This window comes from Cimex lectularius, unplaced genomic scaffold, assembly GCF_000648675.2.
Source record: "Cimex lectularius strain Harlan isolate CLEC.00 unplaced genomic scaffold, Clec_2.1 scaffold121, whole genome shotgun sequence".
Taxonomy (NCBI): domain Eukaryota; kingdom Metazoa; phylum Arthropoda; class Insecta; order Hemiptera; family Cimicidae; genus Cimex; species Cimex lectularius.
The window spans coordinates 508,635-522,182 of record NW_019392904.1 but is presented as its reverse complement, the minus strand read 5'-3'; positions in this window follow the sequence as shown (position 1 = coordinate 522,182).

Below are 13,548 nucleotides of genomic sequence, written 5' to 3'. Positions count from 1 at the left end.
GAAGTGAAAATTCACTCGTAAACCTCAACACAGAAAAGGAATAATGTTAGGGCCCGGATTGATTCGATTTAATTTTACGATTGACCCCAAGAGCTCCTCCGGGGCCCGGCGATGAAAGGGCGTCGGTTCACATGGCAATAAAGTTGTCGTAGGGAGCAGTGGACATAGGACCATTGTCGGTTATGACTATTGTACTTGTGTGTTAAATAGTTGTCTCCGCGGGGGTCAAGTTTCCCGATATCCACAATGGGAATCGTCACAATGCTCCCGTTTTGCCAATCCCCACCGGAAGACCCGGAATGTTAAAACGCGATTCAAAAACTAGTTCTCCCTGTCTATCGCTCTTTGATTTTGTTTTTAACGGATCGTCTTTGATAATACGAACCGATATTTGAATAACACAGGTCGGACACTTGGAGATTTATGCAAAAACGAGGGGGGCAGGTGAATCCTAATGAATTCCGTTCCGCAGTAGCTGTGATTGTTTAACCCGACACACGGATCCCGCGTTCAAATGCTAATCTTCGACATCTCTCATCTCCAGATCATCAGGGGCTGTAAAGCGCGGTTTTTCTCTCACGACCATTAGGCACATTTGCCTAAGAATACCTCAATCACGAAAACAATCAGTCTTTCTGCAATATCTTTTGATACCTTTCATCCTCATCTAACTGTAGTCAAAAGAAAAAAATACAATTGTGTTCATTTATAAATTGGTAGTAATAAGATGAAGGATCAAGTAAAAGTTGCAAATCAAAACACCTTAAATATATGATAATGATGATAACGTATTCTGAAGACGAATTCAACAGATAAGGATGCATTCTGAAACCGAATTCAACGGCACTTCTTATAAAATTTGTTATATTATTATAAAAATATATTTTATTAATTATTATCAATATACAGCGTGTTCCGAGAACATTACTTCAACAACTTATCCTACATGTCAAATTGGACTAAAACTTACCTATTATTTAAAGGAGTCTGAATTGTATCCGAAATATTCCACTATTATGGTACTTAACTAAAACTACTTAATAAAAGTATTTACTTGTATGTTGTAGAAATGGGAATGAAATACTATTCTTCAGTCATATTTCGGGTTGAGGCCTCAGTTGCAACGCCTGATTTGCCTTCTTTTGTATGTTTAAGAACAAAAAGTAAAATAAACAACGGACAAATGAACTTAATTAATTTGAAACAAATGCTTTTTGGTGCTCACCGAGTGAGATGTGAACGATGGACTTGTTCGTAGAAAATAAAATAAGCTTGTTCGTTGTAAATGCAATAAAAGACAAAGTCAGAGATCATGAATTGATTTAAAGGATAAAAACTATGAAAAATTAAGCATGAATGAACATAGAATCAGAAGTCAGGATTGACCTTGAAATAAAACAATACCGAAGTGAAATGCGAATAATACAAATGAAATTTGAAAATGGTGCGATTACAATAGTCTGAAAAATACATTAATCTAATTATCTTACATTAAATTAATGTAAAAATGTAAACTTTATAAAAAAAAAAACCTACGAGAGTAATGTGTGATGATTAGTGACCGTTAATCGATAATTATTCAGAAATCGTGAGATGCGGTCTGGTGTGATGCAGGTTTCAGAAAAACATTTTCGTTATCGTGCACACGTTTCGATCTTTATTGAGATCATCTTCAGGGCTCAAAGTGTTTGTTTTCTTCGTAAGTGTGCCATTCTTGCGTGGGGCACTCTCAACACGACACTTTGAGCCCTTGTAGGATGTGGAAAAAAGTGAATTTATACAATGCAAATAATATTTTTTTATATTGAAGTGCGTAGAAATATTTTGATTGAATAAAAAAAATATTTTTTGCATTGTATAAATTCACTTTTTTCCACATCATACATTCTTTTGTTAAATTTAAACAATGCTTGTAAATCCCAGGCTCTGAAGATGATCTCAATAATGATCGAAACGGTGGGACGATAAAGAAAATGTTTTTCTGAAACCTACATCACATCAGACCGCATCTCACGATTTCTGAATAATTAACCTACGAGAGTAATTTGTATTTTTGTTGTAACCTTAAGCAAACAAGATACAAAATCACTAAGAAAACAAGCTGTTACGAGTTTACAATATCCTTGTGTAAAATGTAAGTAAAATTCTCTTGGTTCTGTAACTGTCAGATATAGTGCTTAATAAATGTTGCTCCTACTAAATTCACTAGTTTCGTGGTCCGCTTGACCAATTAATGTATTTCAATTAATTAAGGTTATTTAGTTAAGATAAAAAGTCAGTGTCACGAGCGGGATTCGAACCCACGATCTTCGGCTAGATACGCCGCTGCTCTACCTCTTGAGTTATAGTGACCTTGATCCACTCGGACACTAACTTCCATCTCAACCCCACCTTTTCAATTTTCCCTCCTTTTTGTCATTTTTCAAATGTCGTGTAATTTATTTCATTCTCGGCGACAAATGAAATGTATTTATTATTTCATCTCAACTAAAAAACCTTAATTAATTGAAAGACATTAATTGGTCAAGCGGACCACGAAACTAGTGAATTTAATAAGTTTAAATGAAGTGTACTTTCCCTAAAGCTCTCCGTTGCCATTTCATTTGTCGCCGAGAATCAAATAGATTACACGAACATCAGTTAGTTAGTGTAGTGAGTGGATCGAGGTCACGATAGCTCAGGTGGTAGAGCAGCGGCGTATCTAGCCAAAGATCGTGTGTTCGAATCCCGCTCGTGAGACTGACTTTTTTATCTCAACTAAAAAATCTTAATTAGTTGCTCCTACTTATTAACCTTTAACCCATATAACTTCCAAAAGGTCAGTTGTCACGAATGTAAAATTAACGTTAATTAACCAACTGAGACTAAACTACAGTTTATAATAGCAATAGTAGTAAGCACAGATTATATGAAACCACGTATATAGTAAGTAAAGAAAATTGTTGGAAGATTATTCCATAAAACTGAAATCCCATGCATGATATCGTTACTAAATGATTATGACAATGAATTTTAAAATTACGGCTGCCATGTTAAATTTAACGGTTCTCCCACAGAATGGTGCTTTCGAGATAGCGCAATGAAAAAATTGTGTGAAAGGATATTGATGTGAGTCATCCCTGGTCGTAATTCCGGTGCCGCCAGAGGTGTTTCACGATCACACAATAATCGAGATAATACCAACTCGGAGATTACGATCCATAAATTTAACGCGGCCATATATCACCACGCGTCGCGGTCGTAAATACGTAAAAAACTGGGCGAATCGATCTCCGAAGTACGGATTGCCACCTCGAGGAGACGTCTGCTAGGTAAATGTATTCACAGTGTTAAAGCCAGATAACACACTCGGCTTAATAATTGGCAGGGAGGGAAGATTAGCTGGCGTCTAATTTGTCGTGGAACGTCTTCGGCTAATGAGGTCGTCCCGTTTGACAGCGGGGGTGCGGGATTATCTGAATCGTGGAGATACGGGGCGGGCATAGTTTTAAACATTGTACTGGTAAATTGCGAACCCTCCGGCCGCGAAATTTGCTTATTAACATGTAAATTGAAGGTGGAGTATAGTTAGACATGCCGCGTCGTTGCGTTTTGAGAACGTGTGAACCGGTAAATGAGGTTTTTATACACAAATGATCTCAACAATATTATTTTAAATGGTCTAACACAAATAACAGTAAAAAGGAGTATTCTTCGCCCTTCCTGTATCTTATTTATAGTGCTAACCTTTCTACATACCAGTACCCTATTTTCCACCTAAGCGGATGACACAGCAAGTTTATGTTCTGCCCCGAATCTTATCAAAGCAAACACCAACATCCAAGTCTCAACGAGGGTTAATGTAAAATTAACAGGAACAAAGAACTTGCCTGTGCATAATATCGTAGTATATGATCAACAAGGAACCATCGACTTCCACTTAAATTTGACAAATAGGATATTAAGTGTATTCACGATCTTTGTGTTAACCCTGTTAGGTCTGTTAGATCTTGTTAGATCGAGAAAAATGATGACGTTTACTTGTAAGAATCGGCTAGTTAACATTGCTCGATCTAACAGGCCGGATCATTATCCGTGGGGCATAGATAAGTAATATTTATTGACAAATTACATAGAACATAGGTACTACATAAATTTATAATTTAGCGGGAAAGTACATCCCGCCAGCAAATAAATAGTATCATTTAGCGATAAAGTAAATCATCTGAACATCCTAAAGCAATCATCCAACAATTTAAATATTTTAGATATTATTGTAGAAACATAGTATTCACTTAGTGGGGAAAAGTTTACAAAAAACTACTAATCATCTAAGTTGACTCATATTTGGCAATTAAACCCATTTTACGGGAATCTAGTAGTGTTCTCTAATAATAAATAATAATAGATGTCAACTATAAACCAAAACATCTAAGAAATAACAAGTACAATAAGTAAAAATAACAATATCATCAAATACAAAACATAAACAACAGTAAAATATAAACAGCAATACAATAATAAAAAAACAAAAATAAATAAATAAATAAATTTAAATAAATATGGCATAGCTCTGGTATCATTAATGAGTCAGATATTTTTCATAGGTAGAAGTTACATGATTTATTATTGGCTTTATATTATATTATGCTTTATTCTCTTATGTTTCCACGAAACTGTGGTATATCTCCCTACCAATCTGCAGATTGCATTTTGGCTCATAGAGAGACGTGTAAAAAATTGTTTCCTGCTCGCGACTATGACGTCGCGAATCTATTTTATGCCAGTTTGCGTATGGATTTGGGTAAAGACAGAAACACACTTACCCGATGCTACGCCATGCGACGCTACCCGATGCTACCCGACGCAAATCCAAACTCCGATTTTCCATAAGGTTGCATTACCCCCGTGCACATCTACCCGATGCTACCCGACGCAAATCCAAACTCCGATTTTCCATAAGGTTGCATTACCCCCATGCACATCTTCCGTTCTGCCATCCTCACTGTCTAGATTTTCGCTTGAAAAAAGGGTATCTTCAAGTATGTTGGGTTCAATTTCAGGGCTGCTGAGACGACCATGATACTTCCTTGAGGTAGATATGATATTTTTCGCCTGAGATATTGGTTTTTATTTTTTATCGGGTGTTTTCAGGTGTTGAAAGAAGTCGAAAGTATGCATCAGGAACATAATTTTTGGTAACTTAGCCAAGTGACTTTAATGTGACAATAATTGTAAGGTTTGTGGAACCGAGGTTTTTTCATCGATTGTGCCTTAAGTGTCTACTTGTAACCCCTTCCGCGGTATAATTAAGCCGAGAAGACTCTTATATTTTGAAAGGATAATCTTAACCGCGGAGTTTCCAATTTGTCCCAGTGGTGAACACAAAAAGACGACCAATTATTACATCCGTGGAAAACGAATTCCGGGACACTTAAAATGGCAAAGCCGGTCGACGGATGTAAACCTCATTTTCTGACGAGATGTAATAGGGAGCCAGCGATTTGAGTAGGTACGCGCAAAGGAATCTTATTATGACCGAGGGCGCTCAAGGGGCCGAAAGACCCTTTTCAAAAGCCCGAGGGTGCGACGACCTCGAGAGGGATTCTCAGTGACATTTTTTCATATAATGTTCAGATCTTGATAAGGTTAATGAGCAATATTGAGCCGCGTCCGGGTTGAATGTGTACAATTAGACAGGGTTGGATTTTTCTTGATAAATGCACCGGGAAACCTTTTCATATGTAAATCGATCGGGCCGATATCCTCCAGCATTCCGCCGCCCGTGAGAAAGTATAAGTAGTGTCGAATTACTCTATGAGACATTGACAAAGGGGAGAAAAAGCGATTTAGCATTATAATAGTGATGGCTCTTCTCCGATAATTCGTCTTCTTCCGCTCTGATGAAGCGCTCCTGGGTCGACGCCCTTAGAAAACAAACAAGGAAAAAATGTTCGAACCCTTGGTGATGCAGGTGCTGCCGCATTAGACGGGTAATTCAATAAGGAAACGAAAAATCCTTTAATCACTTTATAATTTATTCAATTCCACTTATCCAGCACAGAAAAGAAAATACATACAATAGTTCTATTGTACTATATTTTCATCGAACCCTGACAGTAACACCTTTTAGTTTCAGGTCAGAGGCAATAACAGACCACAGATGACCATACATTTTTTAGCTCAAATTTAGTCCATAATGATAAAACAACGGTTGTGCTGTAGTACACTATTTAAAAAAATAATTTTACATTTTAGAGCGTCTGTTTTGTAAAAAATTCCCTATTTTAATATTTGTGACAGATCTCATAATAATATGATAATTGATGGTGTGAAATCACTCAGAATAGGTCATTGCAAACTCACGCATGGTTTTCTTATGGCGAAAGAACATTCACCGATATGTCAAGCATGTCGAGAACGGTTAACAGTGAATCATATTCTTACTGTTTGTATCCGATTTGCGCCGGAAAGGAGTGGATGTGGTGTTTTGGGAAGTTTGGGATAGATTTTGTCAGATGGTGGAGTCAGAGTAGAAAAAACTTTTCAGTTTCTTGAAAATGGCCGGTCTGCTCTCTAAAATTTAGAAAACCCATGTCAAGAACCGCTACCAGTGAATCATATTCTTACTGATTATTTGGAGATCGTGATATGCGGTCTGGTGTGACGTAGGTTTCAGAAAAACATTTTCTTTATCGTGCCAACGTTTCGATCTTTGTTGACATCAATTTCTGGATCTGGGATTTATAAACATTGTTTAAATTATACAAATACATGTAACATGTGAAAAGATGAATTTATAAAAATCTGGAAATTTTAGCTCAACAAAATTATTGTACTCACTCAAAGTGTTTGTTTTTGTGTACATCTGTCATTATTGTGTGTCGTGTTGTGAGTGCCAGTGAGATATTGATATTTTTTGTTTATATAATCAACAGAATAATCATCAACTACAACTCAACACTAACACCATCGGCTATTACTAACAATATCACATCAAATCTATCAAATAAATACAAACTAATATACATATCCATGCCATCAATTCACTGATAACTTTAAATTAGATTTCAAAAACTATAAAGCTTTTTTTTTATTATAACTTTTTTTCAAAATGGAAGATCTCACACCATTAATAAATAAGTCTGACCGCTAACAGTGAAACATGTTCTTACTGTTTGTACTCGATTTGCGGCGGTGCATGGGGTGCTTCGGGAAGTTGGGACAGATTTTCTCAGATGATGGATACAGAGTAGAAAAACTTTTCAGTTTCTTGAAAATGGCTGGTCTGCTCTCTACAATTTAGAAGACCGATATGTCACGAACCGCTAACAGTGAATCATAACTGTTTGTACTCGATTTCCGCTGGAAAGGATTGCATGTGGTGTTTAGGGAATTTTGGGACAGATTTTGTGAGATGGTGCACACAGAGTAGAAAAACATTTCAGTTTCTTGAAAATGGCTGGTCTGCTCTCTAAAATGTAGAAGACTCCTATGTCCAGGATGTCAAAAACCGCAAACAGTGAACCATATTCTTACTGATTATTTGGAGATCATGAAATGCGGTCTGGTGTGACGTAGGTTTTAGAAAAACGTTTTCTTTATCGTGCCAACGTTTCGATCTTTATCAACATAATCTTCCGGACCTGGGATTTATAAACATTGTTTAAATTATACAAATACATGTACGATGTGAAAAGGTGAATTTATACAAATCTAGAAATTTTAGACTGAACAAAAATATTTGTACTCACTCAAAGTGTTTGTTTTTTGTGTAGATCTGTCATTATTCTGTGCCGTGGTGAAAGTGCCAGTGAGATATTGATGTTTTTTGTTTATATAATCAACAGAATAATCATCAACTACAACTCAACACTAACACCATCTGCTATTACAAATAATATCACATCAAATCTATCAAATACAGACAAACCAATATACATATCCATGCCATCAATTCTCAGATAACTTGAAATTAGATTTCAAAAACTATAAAGCTTTTTTTTTATTATAACTTTTTTTCAAAATGGAAGATCTCACACCATTAATAAATAAGTCTGACCGCTAAAAGTGAAACATTCTTACTGTTTGTATTCGATATGCGCCGGAAAGGAGGCATGGGGTGTTTCGGGTAGTTTGGGATAGATTTTAACCGATGATGGAAACAGAGTAGAAAAACATGTCAGTTTCTTGAAAATGGCTGGTAGCTCTCTAAAATTTAGAAGACGAGGCTGATGTGACGATTCGGACTTGTTTCAGACGGGAGCGCCCTTATAATAGCGTCAGTCTCACTAGACGCCACAACAATTTTTTTTGGTCATCAAGAGTAGGGTACAACGCAGATGATCAATTTAACAATAAAAAAAAGAACTCGATAAAGGTACTGTTCTTGTTTTCCGCTTCAAAATTCCGCCCAGTTGTCTTAAACACGACCAGAGAAACCCACGGCGTACATACAAGATCGAAGAATTCTTCAGAGCGGGCGGTAATTTTCGTTTTTACTTTTTTTTCTGTTCCCCTTTACAGAAACTATTCATTGTAAATATAATGTTTTTTCAATTAAAAAAATAATTATTTCAGTAGTGGATTTCTATCTTCATTTTTACGTTTTTTTCCTGTTATATTTTTTCTTTAAACCTCGAATAAAGGAGAAAAAGGTTAATTTTATATTTCATCTTTTTTTAAGCGAGGCCATTTAAAAATTTTAATGATAAATTAAAAGAAAAAATTAGTCCATCGCATAAAATTGGGGGTGGCTGAAGCCACCCCGGTGTGATCCTGTCGGCTCTCTTGCTTGCCGGCAGTTTCTGTTCGCCACTTTAAACATATTTATGTTGGAGGGAGATTATGATCCTTAGTGGTTGCTTGCCTTTATTAATAATAATACAATTAAAAAAATGTTAGTTTCTAATAAGATTAAAAATAGTTAAAAAAACAAAAATACAAACGAAATTTAAGATTTGTCAATGAAAATTTTTTGTACAAATGTATTTGAGAAATCGTTAACTCACATCATTCACCCTAAACACCTAACAATTTTGATTATCTAGGTTATGGTATCAGATTAATTGATCTATTTATTGATTTGAATGATAATATTATCAAATGTGCTACTTATGGAATGCCTCTTTCTTCGTTGAAATCTTTATTTACTTTCCGATGGTATCTTATATTCAAAATTTTAGTTATTAATTCCCCAATTTCCCAATGTTGCAACAATAACAGATCTCTCACCCCTGTATCCATGTTGTAAATTTAATAACGCTTTCTTGGTGAGATTAGAGAGGAAAGTGCTCATGGAACTAAGTGAGAACACGCGTTTGCGACGAGTTCGAACCCCTCATCAATCACCCGGTTGGATTAATAGCCCTGGGACAGTGGCAAAAACTTGCAGCTCATTGACTCACGCTCGGATCTCCTCGATTCTATCAACCCCGCCCATGGGCACTCACGGTTGATTATTTCCAAAAATCGGGGAGAAATGAGGGGGCTCGAAACATAAATAGTGCGGCTGATTGAAGTATTAATAAATAACGTCGACGAACACAATCGGTGTCATTATGACCGTCTTTTTCTCGATTGCAAATTGGCGATCACCGATTAAAAATTATACATAACCCGGAAAGTATATTTAACGATTTAAAAATAATTAAAGAAATAGTAATGTCCAACACCGAACTCTGATAGATAATTTTTTGTCGGGATACCTACAAGATTTGATCTACGGAGCTTGTGATGCCATAACTTTGGTATTATCATAAACTAAAATAGCAAGACATTTTTCACATAAAGCTTTTTCTTCTCCAGGGTTAAGGAAAAAATACTTTTATGACGTGGAAATTTATTTATAGAAAAAGATGAAAACATTTATTTAATCGTAATCACACCACTTTAAAAAGGCGGCAACAAAATTTTTTTTTACGATTGAAAATGATGAAACATTATTTGAAAAATCCACTTTGAGAGTGGCATGTACCGGGTTTACTCAAAAACTACTCAATCAACAAAAATTTTAAAAGGATATTTTTAAATGTGGCAATAATTGAATTTTTTTGAAAATACGAAAAAAACTTTTTTTCAAATACTTACATTTTTATTTTAAAATGCATGTTCATTCGATTTTGTTAAAAATTACGAAAATCATTCATAAACCCATGCAGAAAAACAGCTTCGGAATTGCAAAAACTGTCATTGATTTTGACAAAAATGAATTTTTGTATTTCATTGAAATATCTTACTCCCATACACATGGTGGGAGATGTAAATCAATAAAAAAAAATTATGGAATAATTAATTATGTTTATATTATTTATAAGTTATGAATTATTTATTTGACCTTTTTGCTATCATAAAGTAACAAAGCAAAATTAAACAACAATTAATAATGAAAGGAAATCGAACAAATTAATTGTTTAAAATATAATTTGAAAAATGGCAAAAGGAGGGAAAATTCGAAATATTGTAGGTTGTAGTGGGGTGTTGATGTCAGAGAGGATCGAAGTCACGATAGCTCAAGTGGTAGAGCAGCGGCGTATTTAGCCGAAGGTCGTGGGTTCGAATCCCGCTCGTTTTATCTCAACCAATACCCTACTTAAAGATTAATTAATTGAAAAGAATTTATTTGGTCAATCGTACCACGCAAGTAATACTTGACTATTTTCTGTGGGGCCATTAAAAATACAGTGTCCACGCCAATCATAACCCACGAACGAAGTTGAAGAACTGCGGCAAATGATAGAAAACCTGTCTATCCAACTCCTCTGACTATCTCTCTGAGCAGCGGTGAGTGGTTAAAAAGAGCAAATCTTTGCATCTTTATGAAACGCAGGCAGTTTGAACATGAAATGTGATGAATAAATCGCAAACAAAATAAGTTGTTTTTTGCCATAATTTTGTCATTTTTTGCCAATTTAAAATCAAAATACACCACTGTTTTCAGCTTAAAAAATACATTAAAACGTTGTGCCAGGATGTATAGGGACGTATTTGAGATTTTGAAGTTAGACTGGTCTGGTACCTTGTATAATTTTTCTCCAAAAGAAAGTACAAATTTGAAACAAAACTAAAAAATATTAAACACATATTTTTTATAGCCTCATTGGTTCAAAATAAATTCAGCCGGGTATTCTAAAAAGGAGGATGATATGGGGTAATAACAGGTATTTGAAATTTTGAAGTTCATCTTGGCCTGAGGTACCCCGTATAATTCTCCAAAAAAGGTAAACATTTGAAACTAAACAAAAAATATGTGTTTTTTGTTTTTGATAACGGCATTGGTCGATTGAGAAATTCAGCCGGGCAATCAAAAAGTGATTTTTTATAACTAATTTAATTGCGGCTTGGTGGGCTATTGATGTCCCTTTCACACTGCAGCCTAACGATCATAAAGATGCTCAACCTCAGGGCACAAAAAATGGAAACAAAACGAGACTTATATCAAACAACAACATATACAATAAGTCCTGTTTTCTCCAAACGGCCCAAATATTTTAATAACGGGGGGGGGTCTTGATCGTTCTCTATATGAAGCCCAGGAATGCTTTAATTAAGGGTGACACATCGAGGAACCTTTCCCGACACCTATTTGGCATTTGACCGAAAATAAATTTACCCCAATGGCCTACATGTAATGGGATGAGTACGATTCTTTTTCTTCGATTCTCGTTAGCTGAAATATTTAATTATTTACAATAATGTACTTTCTAATGTCCCATTATAATAAAAAAGTAATTCCTTTGGAAATTTTTCAATTGGATATCAACTATAGTTTAGGTTTTCCGTTAAAATCAACTAACCAATCAATCAAACGACATCAGATGAATAAGATTTTTTCGTGAAGTATATGTATTCGAAGTAGATTCGTATTTAATTCCCTAGTTTTCGTATTCCGATTGACAAATTAAATCTTTTAATTAATTAAGGTTTTTAGTTTGGATACAAAGTGTCCGAGGATCAAATATTACACGACATTTGAAAAATGACAAAAAGGAGGGAAAATTCAAAAGGTGGGGTTGAGATGGGAAGTTAGTGTCCGAGTGGATCGAGGTCAAGATAGCTCAAGTGGTAGAGCAGCGGCGTATCTAGCCGAAGATCGTGGGTTCGAATCCCGCTCCTGACACTGACTTTTTTATCTCAACTAAAAACCTTAATTAATTTTGTATTTAATGTTGCACACTAAAAAGTTAAAATTCTTATGATTTTAATCCGTCATGAAACTAGATAACACTGTTTTTGAAGTTCATTACTTACATAAAGATACTTTTCAAATAAGTGTATCGAAAGCCCTCAAGTCCAATAACATATCAGTGCGAAATTATAACCATTAATTAGTTAGCAATGAACTTCAAATTGTTTTTTGTTTTATTTGAGAGATAACTTGCAGACAAAATATGTGTATAAAATGGAAAAAATATATATAAACTGGATTTAACATAATCAAAAACACACAGACCTACCATTGGAGTGGGGAAAAGGTAAAACGAGCCTGAGGACAACATAACGGGAATAGGAGACAAAAACGATCAGTTATGACTTAAGTACATCAGCCCGAAAAAACACATAGAAAGTTCACAACTTATAATACTTATTAGAATAAGAAGTTCAAATTTGTATCTGATCATCATTCAACGATTTAAAAAAAAATCATGCACAAAGTAATAAAATGCTTTTGTAACACTCCATTAGCGTAAGCTATAGGTTATACGACATTAGCAAATAAGAAGTAAACAATGTCGTACTCACCATGCTATACAATAATGAGAAATTTATTGTATTTATTACACTTATTACAATCCCATTAGTTAGTTAATTACCGAAGGCGTGCTAGAGAAAAAAACTAATTTTTAACTCATTTTTATTTTTTCTCTCAGTCTCTCTTTCTGTCTCTCAGTCCATCTGTCTATCTTTCTCTCTCTCTCTCTTCATTTTTCTTTGAAAAATGATGTAATTTTGTTATTCTTATCCGACCCAAGGATTGAATATTCACCACATGGCCTTCTATTTATATCGGTCCTCGTCGGAGGTGATTCGGGTGATGAATGTCCTCTGTGTCAGCTGTCACAGATAAGCCTGACGAAGTCCGTGACGGAGCATCGGACCGATAGTTTAACTTGTGAGCCGAGCTGATAAAGCGTCGAGTGGGAAGTAATAAGACGAGTATTTAAAGACGAGCCACTAGAAATTTTTTTAACCTCCTTTCGTTTTTTATTTATTTATTTTTTTATTTCACTTATCGACCAGGTCCGGACATGTTCTTGAAGACAATGGTGGATGATCTGTGAGCCCTTGGGATTTATAAATTGCTCCCGATGTTTTATCGTTACTTAACGACAACTCTCTACTCGTTGAACTTACGACCGAAAATTACTCGGAGAACAGAATTTTTAGTGTCATAAATAAAACATTGTACATGAAGGATGAAGAAAGTTTCATTAATTTGGAAATTTTTTAATAAAATATCAATGAACATTCCTTAAAATGTTCTTTAAGTCCTTTGATTAGACCATATGATGACACTCCTCTTTGCGTTTTCCTGTCGTGCATTCAGACTGTTAGCAGAAAATATACGTC